This window comes from Crotalus tigris, unplaced genomic scaffold (assembly GCF_016545835.1).
Source record: "Crotalus tigris isolate CLP2741 ecotype Arizona unplaced genomic scaffold, ASM1654583v1 scf7180000019953.484404808:943566, whole genome shotgun sequence".
In the NCBI taxonomy this organism is placed as follows: Eukaryota; Metazoa; Chordata; class Lepidosauria; order Squamata; family Viperidae; genus Crotalus; species Crotalus tigris.
The window spans coordinates 98,856-113,929 of NW_024097788.1; the positions used below are offsets into that span (position 1 = coordinate 98,856).

The 15,074-nt window shown below is 39.4% G+C and overlaps 1 long non-coding RNA gene across 4 annotated transcripts in view; it reads right to left on the reverse strand.

The window, feature by feature from the left end:
- Positions 1-5,466: 5,466 nt before the first annotated feature.
- Positions 5,467-15,074, reverse strand: part of LOC120317968 — a 32,531-nt gene continuing 22,923 nt past the window's right edge. For all 4 annotated transcript variants that reach the window (XR_005559372.1, XR_005559375.1, XR_005559374.1 and 1 more), the window contains one exon: positions 5,467-7,778. This is a non-coding gene — a long non-coding RNA (uncharacterized LOC120317968). The remainder of the gene's footprint in view (positions 7,779-15,074) is intronic.

The following is a 15,074-nucleotide window of genomic DNA, read 5'->3' on the forward strand; positions in this document are numbered from 1 at the left end:
TTAATAGGAGTTCTGAATTCTCATGCATTTGGGCATGTGCTTTGAAATACAGTATATAGCTATTTAATTGAAGGAGCCTTGTTTCACTGAATTATGGTCCAGAGCAGGGTTTCTTGATAAGATTTCAAGGAGTCCATGAATTTAGATGGGGGGAAAAAAACCCTACAATTTTATTTTAACCTCTAAACTGAAATTTAGAGATTTATAATAATACATGTAAGCAAGAAAGTAAGTCTCTAGACTCCAAAAATGTGTGTTAACAACAATAAATCACATTATCTGAAATTGTTACAGCCTTAAAAATAGATTGTCTTCTTATTGATTTAATGGATGTAATAAAGAGGCACATGTATTACAATATTATATATCTGTTATATTTTATTATTTTGAGAACTGTATTTGAGCATAACTTTCCTTTGTAGTATATGTTATTTTATACATATTTTATAAATGCAATATATATGTAATATATTATTTTATGGATTTAAGCACATTTTTCTGAAAACCAATCACAGGATTATGGTTGTGGGGAAAATAGGAAGAGAATCAGATATATTCACCACCTTGGGTTATTTATAAGAAGTATTCATTATGTTTGCTACCTTGAGTTGTTTATAAAACAATAAAGGTGGGATAAAAAATCTAAAATATTTTTTTTTTAAATTACCACAAAGAGATTGAGAACCCCTGATATAGAATCCTCTAGATTGGAGCAGGATCTTTCAAATAATGCTTAAGGAAACTTTAAATATTTGATCAAGATTGGAAATAACATTCAACTTTGGGGGAAAGCTTAGGTTACTTCTAATAAATACATTTATAAAATACAGACAGCCATTTGTCCGAAATGGTATAGGGTTTCCTGCCTGAGCAGGGGGTTGGACTTGATGACCTCCAAGGTCCCTTCCAACTTTATGATGATGATGATGATAATGATGATGATGATGATGATGCTCTTCTAAAATGTTCAGGGAATGTTGTTGGGGTGCAGTCCTAGTCCAGTATTCCTAGTCATCTGGATTGAGGAGAAACCTAGAATATTCCTGAAAATCCCTTTGGAAAGACTTCACAGCCTGGTGTGCCCTTCTCATGTTGTATTACAGTGATCACAATTCCTGGATAGGAATTGCTCTGACTAGCTGATTTTCAAAGGTGGCCCACATAGACTGTATAAAAAGACAGATTCTATTTTTGAAGTCCCTTCTGACAATGTCTGCTGAAAAGTGATAGCACCGTTCCTAGCCATTTTGGGCTAAGAAACAGATTTTTATTTATTATTTGTTATTTTTACAAATTTCTCAAAGCGGTGAGGTGAACATACCCATCATATCTTTCTCCTCCTATTTTTTCCACAACAACCATGTGAGGTGAACCTTATGAGGTGACTGGCCCAAAGTCACCTACCAATTGACTTTCAGGGCCAAGGCAGGACTAGAACTCATAGTCTCCTGCTTTCTAGCCTGGTGCCTTAACCCCTAGGCCAGGGGTAGGCAACCTTGGCTCTTTTATGATGGCTCAGGAATTCTGGGAGTTGAAGTCCACAAGTCATAAAAAAGCCAAGGTTGCCTACCCCTGCCCTAGGCCAAACTGGCTCTGTAGAAATTGATGGAAATTGTAATTTAACCTGGCATATTGCAGTTCCTCCCAATTCATCTCCACTTTATGTGTAACATGCCTGAATCCTCAGCTTTCCCAATATTAAAGGTTACACATATTTTACTCTTACCATTGACTGCTGTTGCTGTTGGCTAAGCTGATTATGGTTATTTCTGTTCTCTGTTCCAGAATTAATGTCATGGGGACAGTTAAATTGATGCAGAAAGTTTTTTGGTTTTTTTTTTGAAGATCAAACCTCTGAAAACCACCCTAATAAAATTACATGCTGAGTTATTTATTGTTACTATGGCCAATGTTAATGACACAATCATATTTTTAAATATTAATCAGCTGTTGTACAGGCAGTCTCAAATTTGTTCCCAAAATGAAATGCATTATAATGGAATCTTCATCTACTTAACAAAGACTTCTGATTTGCATAGGGCGTCCAACATTTAATGAATATATACAGAATTAAGAGTTGAACAAGGTGTTAACACATTCATCTGCTGTTGTCAAAGCTGTGACTTGCTATATTCAAAATCCCTTTATCCACACATCTACACATACTGCAACATCAAGGGAGTGTTAAAATTCTCTTTAAACTTCAGCTGCACCTATTAAAACATCTTCAAGGTTACCCTGAGATTTCCTTGTGATGAAAGCCCCCCAGATATTTTTCTGAGAAGATTTATTATGTACATTAGACACAATGTTCAGCCATAAAATCTAGGGACTTTGAAATTTTGACAAGCTTTCCCTTACCCTGGTAAAATTAAAATATGCATGTCTTGAATGTTGTCATAGAAACATAGAGGGAGTATGAAAATAAGTGAATGTGATGAACAAGGATAATTTATATTTTCACCCTGCTTACCTCACACATTGCAAATATAAATCATCCAATTTATGAGGGCCATGTCAAGTTTTGTCTGGAAGCGTTGGATCAGTTTGAAGAATAATTGTATTTGGCTGCAATTAATCCAGACCTGGGCCAACAGATCCAAATTAATCAACTCCAAGAACAGTTCAAATTAAATTGTTTCTTGATAGTTTACACATTAATTTTTCTTCATAATGGATATTTTATTCTTTTAACAAGGTTTTGCCACAGTGCCTTTTCTCTTAGCACTGTGGTGGCAAATCTACGGCACGCGTGCCACAGGGGGCACGCGGAGCCGTCTCTGGTGGCACATGAGCCATTGCTGGGCTGAGCTGCTCCCTCCTCCTCTCTGCGCATCCGCAGCTCTCCATGCATGCATAGTGGTGAGAGGCTGTAAAAGGAGCAATTTTCAGTGGAAGCAGCATTTGCTGCAGACAGCGAGAGAGCGAGCACGAGTCGGAGTGGATAGCGAGCGAGCACGAGCTGACAGCCATGCCCACCCAGCACCCAGCAATACATAAGTGGGTTTTGGGTTGCAGTTTGGGCACTCGGTCTCTAAAAGGTTCGCCACCACTGTCTTAGCCAGTCCACCTTTAGTGTCGAAAGAAGTTATTCAGTATGTGACTGGCATAAGGTACAGAGTGAGCTGCTTTATTTTAACTAATGCTTACTTTACAGGTTTAAAATCTACATGTTTTCCCAACATCTTTTCTAGCCAAGTATGTATTTTTTTCCAGTACCTCTTTGCTTCAACACATGTCCACCATACAGGATAATAAGTACCTGACTTATGTTTACATTTCCAACATCTATCTAACATTTGAGACAGCCAGAGACATATTGTCAGAAAGTTAGGGTGTTCTTTGGTTGAGGTGATGAACTGGGAGACCAACTTCTTTTAAACAGGGAAGTCCAATGGCCTTGTCCGGTTATTGCTTGTCAACTCAAAAGCAACATCAGGTTCTATGAGATGTTGAAGAACAAAACCGTTTATCTATCATACTTCAATGGCTTCTCCCTGTGAATTATGCAAGGTCCTTACATCAAATGGGGCAATTGGTTTAGAAATAAAAAAGGAGGGACCCAAATAGTTTGATTTACAGTATTATATGATAGCCTTTACTCTTTTCTTGCCAATCTTCAGAAGCTCCACGTTAAACAATGCCTGTACTTGGTAATGACTCTAGGTTCAAGCTACAGCTTTGTTAGTGGTAGTGTTTAACTTCACTTCTAATTCATGGCAGTTCTGACGGTAATTCACCAGAACTAACTTTCAGGTGCATCGTAAGGTTACCATATCTAAATTGCAAAGACTGAGCTGTCCCCTAGATGGCAGCAAAACTCAGCAGGTCAGATCAGATGGCCCTGGAGTAAAAATGGAAGTGAAAAAACGATTAGTTAAGAGTTCTTTGCTCCAGCTTTTCCATTAAAAAAATTGGATACGGAAGGAGGGGAAGGGAGATTTAAGGAGGTATAATTCACTAGATGGCAGTGTTTAACTCATGTTCCTAAAAGCCATACTTCATGCATTTCCTGGACAGCTGAGGTTATCCTAGGCTAGCAGAATTAAGAATTATATGAGGATGTATCTTATAAAAAGGTTTGCTTAGAAGCTAAAGAGGAGGATAAAACTGTCTTTAGAGTTTCTATTGTTGTCAAAGATGTGCCAAAGTCCAAAAGTTAAAGCATCTTTAACTTTTACCATTTTTACCATCCTTCCGAGGTAGGTAAAATGAGGACTCAGATTGTTGGGGGCAATGTAAAATATATATATACATTGCTTACTGGTGTACACCGCTTAGAGAGTGCTTGCACTTAAAGCGATATATAAGTCTCATAAATAAATAAATAAATAAATAAATAAATAAATAAATAAATAAATAAAAATGTAAGTAAAATACTATCATGGAAAAGAGTTAACTAGAAAGATTTTCAGTTGACTTTCCAACTTTTTTTTTCAATGAAAGTATTCCACTTACATTCCTAAGTTTATAACTTTTTTTTTAAAGTTGCACTACTGGTTTCACTGCTCAGTAAATTGAAAATAAATATGACAGGCATCCAAGTACCAGTTATAAGTATTGGCTCCAGAAATATCATCTACCCTTCTACATAAGTGCTTCTCCCATTCCTTCCTTCCTTCCTTCCTTCCTTCCTTCCTTCCTTCCTTCCTTCCTTCCTTCCTTCCTTCCTTCCTTACTTCCTTCTTTCTAATATTATCAAAGAATCATAGGTCACCATTTCCATCATTTAAACTTAGGGTGCAGTTTAAAGCAACTTCAATAGATAATTATCCAATCATTTAGACTATAAGGATAAATCTGTGTTGTACTGTTATCCTCCTCTCCAGATTTAAACTTTTTCCATAATTTCCGAGGAGGAGTTGTTGAGGTGATAAGTAAAACATTAAGGTAGAAATCTTAGTGAAACAGCAAAACAACAAAGATCAAATATTTTTCACTTCATTTTTTGAAAGGTTGTATTAGTCCAGATGGCTTAGACACCATGACCACTATGGAGAATGAGAGTAACCATCTATCATATCTGAAAGGCTTCACATTGTTTTTTTAAACACTTTAATTACACTGATTTCTTGTAACTCTGAATAATATAGGAACACAACAGCATTCTTTTAGGATTTTAAGTTTGGCTTTCCCACCATGTATCTCTTTAATGAACTATTAAATTTAATGGGGTGCAGGGTGGTTAAAACAAAGTTAATCCCATAACTTGGGGAGATATTATTTTATGCTTGTTTCCTGATCTTTTCCGTTCTCACATGCTTTGACGTTGGATCTTTTACATTACTGTTTCTCTTTCTCATGTTAATAAATACTTGGCAGACACCTGAAAAATATCAATAGTATCCTTTAAGGTAGTCTACTCAAAAATAGAATTACTTAGAAAAAGTAAGAACAAAAGAAGGAGCAGGGGTGGTAGGAAACTAGCAGTAGCTCCTACTGAGATAATTGACAGGACAGCATGTCTATCACACCAATATTGCTTTTCAGAGTTTATTGCTTTTCAGATGAATTCCATGTGAACACTGGAAATTATTTATTTTTGGCAAATAGCTTTATTCATTTCCAAGAAACAGACAGCATTATTTACATGTGCATTTTCAGTTTTCCTATTCCCCCCATAAGTCTTACTATTCTGCTTCAATAAAAGATAATGACATTAGCAAGTATTGTGGCCCCAAATGACAAAAGGAAGCGCAGGACCATATTGGTTGGAAACATGTGAAAGAGGCCTTCATCCTGCAATGGGTAGACAATGGCTAAAACGATGATGATGATGATGATGATAATAGAATATTTGTAGCTCGGGGTTGAAATGAGGGGACCTTGGTGGTCTCCGAGCTTGGTTGTTTTCTTGCAGACGTTTCGTTACTCAAACTAGGTAACATCATCAGTGCTATTAAGTAATGAGGTTTGCTCTCAGTTTCTATTCTGGTGGTTTGCCCTGTCCGTGTGGGTAGGGGGTCTTAGAGTTTCTTTGGCTAGGCCAGGGGTAGGCAACCTTGGCTCTTTTATGACTCGTGGACTTCAACTCCCAGAATTCCTGAGTTGAAGTTCACGAGTCATAAAAGAACCAAAGTTGCCTACCCCTGGGCTAGGCTGTTTATTGTTGGCTAGTTTGGCAGTTCCTTGCTTGGGGTATTGTTTACTTGAATGTTGGTCTGATGTTAATCTTGGAGTTAATGTATATTCATCTGGGTATTGATTGCTGGTGGGTGGATGTTTTGATGTTTTTGTTCCCATTTGGCTTGTTGACTGTCTCTTTTACATAGTATATTTTGTTTATGTCCGTGTCTATTGAGGGCTAATTAGAGTGCCAAGCTTCCAGAAATTCCCCTGCATTTTTTGGATTATTCTCCCTCATCGTGGCTGGGGGCAGTTTCCTCAAAAGATGGCCAAAGTACCCAATGTTCATAGGTTCTCTAGATGTTTTCAAGATTGCCTTCAAACTTCAGACCCACATTTAAATGTTTTTAGATTTAGGAGGGGGAAGGGTATCTGGCACTGAAAGGACATTTCTCAAATATCAAAAGTTTTCCCCACAATATTCATCTCTCCCAAAAATCCTGATTTTGTAAAGAAGAATCTTCCCCTATCAAAATCCCAACACTAAAACTATTATACATAATAGTAATGCAAAATTGTTATTGCTTTTTTATGTCAGTTATTTCTACAAAATGTAATAATTTGCCACACTGGTACTAGTGCATTACTCAACACCAGCTTAGCTACTTGAATACTAGCTAAACTGGTCAAGCTACCCTGGAGAAGTTACTTCAATTCAATGTACAGTGTTATTTGCTTTACCACTGACTTTATTATATCCTTGGTTAAGCATCTTTCTTAAATTGGCTGCAAATAATATTGGTACGTTGCTTGGAATGTAGTACAACATGTTTGTATTTCAGATGATGGGCTGCATGGATTCACACAAAATATCTCCACCCAGCAAGAATGCATGCAATTTTCCCAGGGATCCTAGCTGTCTAAACTGAATCACAATAGAAGGTATACTCTCAAGGGTGATGTCTCCTTGGCCTTCGAGGTGTTTATTAGTTGGTAGCTGAAGAAGGCTTAAATTCTGTTAGTCCCTGCTGTTAAAGAAACAACAGACTATAATTTTGTTACTTTGGGACTGTGCAACGAAACATGTTGTACTGTAATAGTGTTGGAGAACACAAAAAGAGAGAACGTATACACAAAGAATGATGCTACCTCTTCCTGAATGTGGAAGAGCTCATTGTTAGGAATTTAGATAGAAGTGTAAGGTATGAACTCACTGCAGAGATTTACACTTTAAAAATACAATTCTAATCCTAACTCAGTGATAAACCACTTTTAAGATGGATTCAGAACAGGCCATGGGACAAAAAAAGTTTTGGTTACTCTGAAAGGTGATCTTAACTGTCACTTGGTTTTTAAAATGTGCTTCTATTCTTGTCTTTTGAAAATTCTAGGTGATATTCTATACTATTGCCCAGGGTATTTTTTTCTTGGTCATCTGTGAGGGCTGGGAGTTGCAGACAACTGAGCAGGTGATTTTCCATGCGGGGTCAAGAGATCAGTCTATTAGCTGGTCATTTGTGGTTGCAACCTAAAGCTTCATCCCACACTATTTCCATGTTGGCAGCAGTGCATTAGTGGGTTCCCATCATCTTCCTGATGGATATTCTTCAACTTCCCAGGCAATCCTATAGTTCTAATATTTCGTGATGGTCTCCTTTCCAACTATTAAGCAGGTCGGCCTGAACGTAGATGAGGAATCAGCCTATTTCATTCTGTAAGAGAAGGACAGACAGAGTCTGGGGGGTTGAGTCAAGAGAGGAATTAGCCTAGAGTCATTATATCCCACAAACAAGTCCCATCCCCATGAATTCTGTTGACCCTTATCTAGTGCCAATTTAGCGCTGACCATTAGTTGACTAGATTCTTGTGTATAAGCATAAGCTATAAATCAGCTCACTTGGAACTTAACATATGGTCCTCATACTTCATGTCTAACAGATTCCTTCTGAGTAAATAAATAAATAAATATTCAACTGTCAGTGTTGACTATTTAAGAACTGGTGAAATGCATGAAGAGATATCATTAGCTCTGCTCCCCAGGAAATCTGCATGTTAGAGCCCTGACTTATCAAGAAGGTAACCAATATAATTTCAAACAAAGAGCTAAGCCAGGGGTAAGCAACCTTGGCTCTTTTATGACTCGTGGACTTCAACTCCCAGAATTCTTGAGCCAGCCATGCTGGCTCAGAAATTCTGGAAGTTGAAGTCCACGAGTCATAAAAGAGCCAAAAGAGCCAAGGCTGCTTACCCCTAAGCCATAGTTTGAGATATTGAATCCAGCCATTGTCAAAAACAAACCAACCAATTGTCTGATTAACACTCCCAAGCATCTTGTAGACTGGTTACTGGTAGTCCTCAGCTTACAATGATTCATTTAGTGACAGTTCAAAGTTACAGCAGTGCTAAAAAAAACATTTGACTTACAACCCATTCTCACACTTACGACCGTCACAATACCCCCATAGTCACGTGGTTAAAACTGGGCACTTGGCAACCAGCATGTATATACAATGATTGCAGCATTCTGGACTCAACGTGATTGTCATTTGTGACCTTCCCAGCCAGCTTCTGATGAGCCAAGTCAATGGCAAAAGCCAGATTTCACTTAACGGCCACATTAAGAAGTGCAGTGATTCACTTATGTGGTGATTCCACATGTACTACTAACAACTACGGTAAAAAGGTTGCAAAATTGGGTGTGTCTCACAACCACCACCTTGCTTAGCAATGGAAATTCTGGTTCCAATTGTGTTTGTAAGTCTAGGACTACCTGTATTCCACATAACTAAGCTATACCCTCGTTTATTAGAAGTGCCCAGGAATTAGAATCAGAATAGAGCTGGAAGGGACCTTCAAGGTCTTCTAATCTTCTAATAATGTCTGAAATGGCATAGGGTTTCCTGCCTGAGCAGGGGGTCGGACTAGATGACCTCCAAGGTCCCTTCCAATTATTATTATTATGGATCATCGCACAGTCAGCCAGATGTTCAGACCGGATTTGGCATTTTGTCTACCTATCGAGTCCTTACCCAGGACCTGGGATAGGTAGATGTGGATGTTTGATGATATTACAGGTATCGTTGCAGGATGGAAGCAGTTCCTAGTAAGGCCGCCTTTTGCAATTGACTAATAGCGAATTTGTCAATGCCAATGGTGTTCAAATGGTGCGCCAGTTGTTTTGGGATTGCACCCAAGGAGCCTATTATTATTGGTACTACCCTTGCTTGCTTTTGCCACAGTCTTTCTATTTCTATCTGTAGGTCTTTGTATTTTGTTATCTTCTCCAGTTCTTTCTAGTCTATTCTGCTGTCTCCAGGCACTGCCACGTCCACTATCCAGACTTTTTTTGTCTTTCTTATTGGCAATTGTTAAGTCTGGGGTGTTATGTTGTTGTTGTTGTTGTTGTTGTTGTTATTGAAGATCATCGCACAGTCAGCCAGATGTTCAGACTGGATTTGGCATTTTTGTCTTCCTAGGCAGATGTGGATGTTTGATGTTATTACAGATATTGTCGCAGAACGGAAGCAGTTCCTAGTAAGGCCGCCTTTTGCAATTGACTAATGGCGAATTTGTCAATGCCAATGATGTTCAAGTGGTGCTCCAGTTGTTTTGGGATTGCACCCAAGGCGCCTATTACTATTACCTTGCTTGCTTTTGCCACCGTCTTTCTATTTCTATTTGTAGGTCTTTGTATTTTGTTATCTTCTCCAGTTCTTTCTCTTCTATTCTGCTGTCTCCAGGCACTGCCACGTCCACTATCCAGACTTTTTTGTCTTTCTTATTGACAATTGTTATGTTGCAGGTGCTTGTCTGTTTGAATTCTGAAGTCCCAGAGCAGTTTAATTTTATCATTTATCATCATCATCATCATTCCAACCCCCTGGTCAAGCAGAAGACTCTACACCATTTTAGACAAGTGAGTGTCCAGTCTCTTCTTAAAAACCTCCAGTGATGAAGCACCCACAACATCTGAAGGTCTCTTGCTTGCAAAGCATGAAATTTGCCACAGAAATCTTCTCTGCCCAGGGAAAATCTGGAGTATTGAGTTCCCATTAGTAATATGGCCTATTGTGTGAAAAAGCTTCCTGTCTGATCTAGGAATAACACCAAGGAAAGCTCAAAATGCAAATTGGTAGGCATTGTAGCCAATGGTATAATTCAGCTGTCCTGTTTGAAACTGAATTCTATTCAGAAAAAGAACTTAAGACTGGCTTGTGTTTTTTGAGGGACTATGGCGGAAAACGCTCGCTAGGGAAATGCTGAGAATCCTTGTGAACAAGTAAAACATCCTTGTTTCAAATATTGTTCCTCCAATTTAACGTCTAAGATTACCAGAGAACAACATGTCATCTGCTGGATTCCAGAGCTTTATGAGTCCAGCAGCCACTGTGACCTTTAAACTATGGTCTAGTAGTTTATTTGTATTATGAACCAGCCATAATCAGCCATGGCTTGGCAGATGGGACGCCAGAGGCCCCTTCGAAAAAGCTCTCAGCCACCGAACTGAAATGTTCAACACTGCAGAAAGGGGGAAATTATTGCAAATGTAAATTTGGAGAATATGCAGGAACGGCATTATCTAGCATGCATAAAGGTACTTCAAATTAGCATCCGGAGACAGCGGAGATGAGCTGAGCCAGGCGAGTGGGTGAGCCAGTGACCAGAGGGGGCGCCAGACGCAGAGAAGACAATGGGGATGAGCTGAGCCAGGGGAGTGGGCCAGCCAGTGACCAGAGGGGGGGCAGATGCACCGGCAGACAGCAGAGCCAAACTGAGCTGAGTGAGTGGAGTTGCCTGGGTGAGTGACCAGAATGGGCTGATGTCCAGGGCAAGGGACAGAGCGAAAGACCTTGGGACATTAGCCAGTGACTGAGAGCAGGGCGGAACCAAATTGCCTGGAGAAAGGGACAGAGGGAATCAGACGTTAGCGGCCCTTTCGGGGATAGCACTACAAATGGACTGGACAGCCATCTGTCTGTAATGGTACAGGGTCTCCAGCCTGAGCAGGGGGGTTGGATTGAAGACCTCCAAAGTCCCTTCCAATTCTGTTATTCTGCAAAATTTGTGTTGGAAATAGTTCAAGGATCATTTTATCACGCTTGATGGACATGCACAAAAGCTAGGAACGTTTGGGTTCAAATACACACAGTGATTCAGTGGGTTTTAAATTATTCAGCTGAAAGCAGAACATCTTATCATTTGAGACTGATGAATAAACGGTTAAAAAAATCTCACAAAACTTTTCTTTTCTATCTATCTATCTATCTATCTATCTATCTATCTATCTATCTATCTATCTATATCTATCTACAATTTTCTTTCTCTATATTAAAAAGGCAAGGACAGCTTGAATCACACCATTGCAGTTGCCATCTTGACTTTTTTGACCTTATATTGTAGATATCACTGTCATGGGGACAATAATCCCTTGCTAGGCCTATGAATACCCATTACTTGATGAACAGCCCTGAAACAAAATGCAGTTTGCTACTTCACAAGGGCAGGCCACTGTGTTGCTAGGTTTTTGGCTCCCGAAAAGCAGTTAAGAAAAAGAAAACCTAATTGCAACTAGCAAAAAAGAACTCTGAAAAACCCTCAAGCACAAAGGGAGCATTTATCATGCTCTGAAACTGGAGGGCTGTGAGTTCCCCACCCTTTTTATCGTATCCTTTTAACTTGATTTGAGATGGCAGGTTTGATTGCATTCATCTGACTCTCCACCAAATTAGGAGAAAAACGCCTTGCGTTTGGGAAAGCATTTAAAAAAGTTCGCTTCAAAGAAATCACGTCAAATGCTGAGTGTCAACAACGCAACGACAGTGAGTAAGCAGACAAAATCAGGAGAAGAGCAACATTGAGAATTCTGAATCAGAAATTGAAAGAAAACCAGGGCTGATGCCAACCTGATTGAGGATGTTACATTCCATACAGATAGTCCTTGATTTACGACCGTAACTGAGCCCACAATTACATCCACATCCCAATAGTGGTAAAGCAGGTCATCATGTGACTGCACCCAATTTTATGACCTTTTTGCCGCTGTGGTTGTTAATCAAATGCCATCATTAAGTGAATCATTAACTCGTTGCTCAGCTATGAGGCATTTTTGGCCAGAAACTGGAAATAAACTCCAGTTTGCAGCAAAAACATTATAAATCACAGTCATGTGATTGTAAGATACTGCAAATGGCTGTAAATGTGTTGGTTGCTAAGCAACCAAAACGCAGTCACATGACTAGGGGGTGGGCCACTATCAGAACTTTGAACCTGGTTAATAAATACCTTTTTTGGGGGGTCCATTGTAACTGAATGGTTGCTAAGCACCCGGTCAAAAGTAGAGGACTATCTGTACTACAAATCCCATACCATTTTGGCATTCTGGTATAGTCCACTATAACTCAGGAGATGGGAGAAGCTGTTCTAATGTCTACTGCATTGTACTGCATATATCTCATTGTACAGATCTGTGCAGTGAGACATGTACAGATCTTTACACTGGAGAAACAAAACATATCACAAATGCATGGCACAATATAGGAGAACAAAACCATCAGGACAAGATTCAGCAGTCCATCTGCATTTGAAAGTCAAAGGTCATTCTTTTCAAGATAGCAAAATCCACATTATGGACAGAGAGGGCTGCTAGTTTGAAAGAGGGGTCAAGGAGGCTATCTACATTAAGTTTGAACAGTCCTCTCAACAGAGGAGGAGGAATACAAAACCACCTATTTCCTGTTTACAATACAATCCTTTCAGAAGTTCCAAGAAGGTTCCACACCTATTTGCACCATTCAGGTGACCCTGAGGGCACAGATAAATCTCCAGGTGGCCTCAATGACTCTCAAAAAGAGTGTAGACCAGATGACTACGAATATAAATCCTTCCATCCTCCACCATTCAGTCAGAACTGAAGAAGCTTCTTAGATGAGAAGTCAAATGTCTTCAAGGAAAAACAAAGTCCAATTGCCTTTTGAAAAAGCTCCTTTGGGAACAACCATGACCTGAATGACTTAGAATCTCCATAGACATTTAGCTCCTCATTTTGTCATCTGCAATTCTGATCCTCATCTGCTCAACCTCATCATCCTGGGGGTCACATGGATGATTAATACAAATGTTGAACCCAGTTGAACCCTTCCACTCAACACTACTCTGGTCTGATGGGGGCCATTTATGAGTATTCTTTGGAAGTCACCCCTCAGCTGGTTTATGGTTACATCCAACAGTTGTATCATCTTCTAGCTTGTATGTTATCATGTTAACAAGGACGTAATTAATGGAAACTTTGTCAAATGCTTTGGGGAGGTGTGTTTCCACAGTATTCTGCCAATCTATTAAGTTATTAAAGAAGCAGGTTTGGCCTTGCATGTCTTCTTGCTGACAAACCCACCCACAGCTGGCTCTTGTTAACTAACGCATTCTTATCCAAGTGCTCACAAGCAATGCTGCTGAAGTATCTGCTTGAGGACCTTGCAGAGTAAAAGTGTCAAGCTGAGAAGTTTGATTTTTCTCCTTCCATTTTTTTTTTGAAGACCATACAACTTCAGTCTTCTAGGGCCTCACCCTCTAAGAGTTCTCCAAGAATATACATAGCAATCACTTCTGCTAGTGCCTTCAACATCTAGGATGTAGGTCAGCTGGTTTTGCAAACTTGAATTCATCTCAATTAATTAAACACCACAGCCTGGACCAAGGATAGGCAACCTTGGCTCTTTTATGACCCGTGGACTTCAACTCCCAGAATTCCTGAGCCAGCATGGGGAAAACTTTGGCCCCTTCATGACTCGTGGACTTCAGCTCCCAGAATTCCTGAGCCAGCATGGCTCAGCTTGGAAACCTCTCCCTTTCCCCTCAGCATGGCTGGCTCAGGAATTCTGGGAGCTGAAGTCCACGAGTCATAAAAGAGCCAAGATTGCCTACCCCTGGTGTAGATATATGCTCCTCCTTACGTTTCCTGTCTCCTATTACCTAAATCCCCTTTTTTACTTTTCAGCATTTTAGAAGGCTCTGTGTGTATTCACACTGGTTTCTTTGTGTGCTATTTTTCTTCTGCTACCGTATCATTTGCTGTGGTGGCTTCAGTATTGTGCCTCCTTTCATTGAACTTCCTATCTTTTCTGGACATTTTTCTGGATCTCATCTGTCTTCCTTAAGGGTTTATCATTCATTACCTTCTGAAATCAGCTATAGAAATCTGTGTCTTTTCTATTGTTTCTCCCCTTGATATCATATTCAAAAATAATGTGCTGATTTGCTCTCAATGTTCTAGTTCAGGGATCTTCAAACTTGGCAACTTTAAGACTTCTGGACTTCAATTCCCAGAATTCCTCAGCCAGCCAGGGCTGGCTGAGGAATTCTGGGAGTTGAAGTCCACAAGTCTTAAAGTTGCCAAGTTTTTGAAAATCCCTGTTCTAGTTAATGTCACTTCCTCAACTTATTCTTCCCTGTTATTAAGGATTATGTCCTGGATAGCAAATCCTCCTTTTCCTTTTTCTTCCTTCTGATTAATTAAGTTGTCAGCAAGAAAGGCTAGGAATGTGTTGGACTTCTGACTCTTGGCAGAAATAGATTTCCGGCAGATGTCAGGGTATTTGAATCTTCTTTTATTACTCTCATGGCCTCTTTGAAAGTTTGGACATCTAACAAAGATCTCATCCATATCTTCAGTCTGTCCAGGAAGTCTATAATAAAGTCCAATAGTGATGTCACTTTCTGTCACACATACACCTCTTTTACCCATACCCAAAAGTTCTTAACAAACTTTCCATGTTCTAATTGGTGATTTTTTTTCTGCAAACATTTGCTTTCTTTATGAATAAAGCAATTCCCCCCTCCTCACTTTCTGAGTCGGTTCCTTTGGATATAGCCTTCCAAGGCTATCTTCCAATTGTGTATGTCATCTCATCAAGCTTTTTTCTGTTTCCATAGTTTTTTGGTCTAAGTTCAATGTAAAGTTTAAGGTAGAAGAACCCTTAAAATAGAGTTCAGGAGTCTTGAAATAGAGAGTA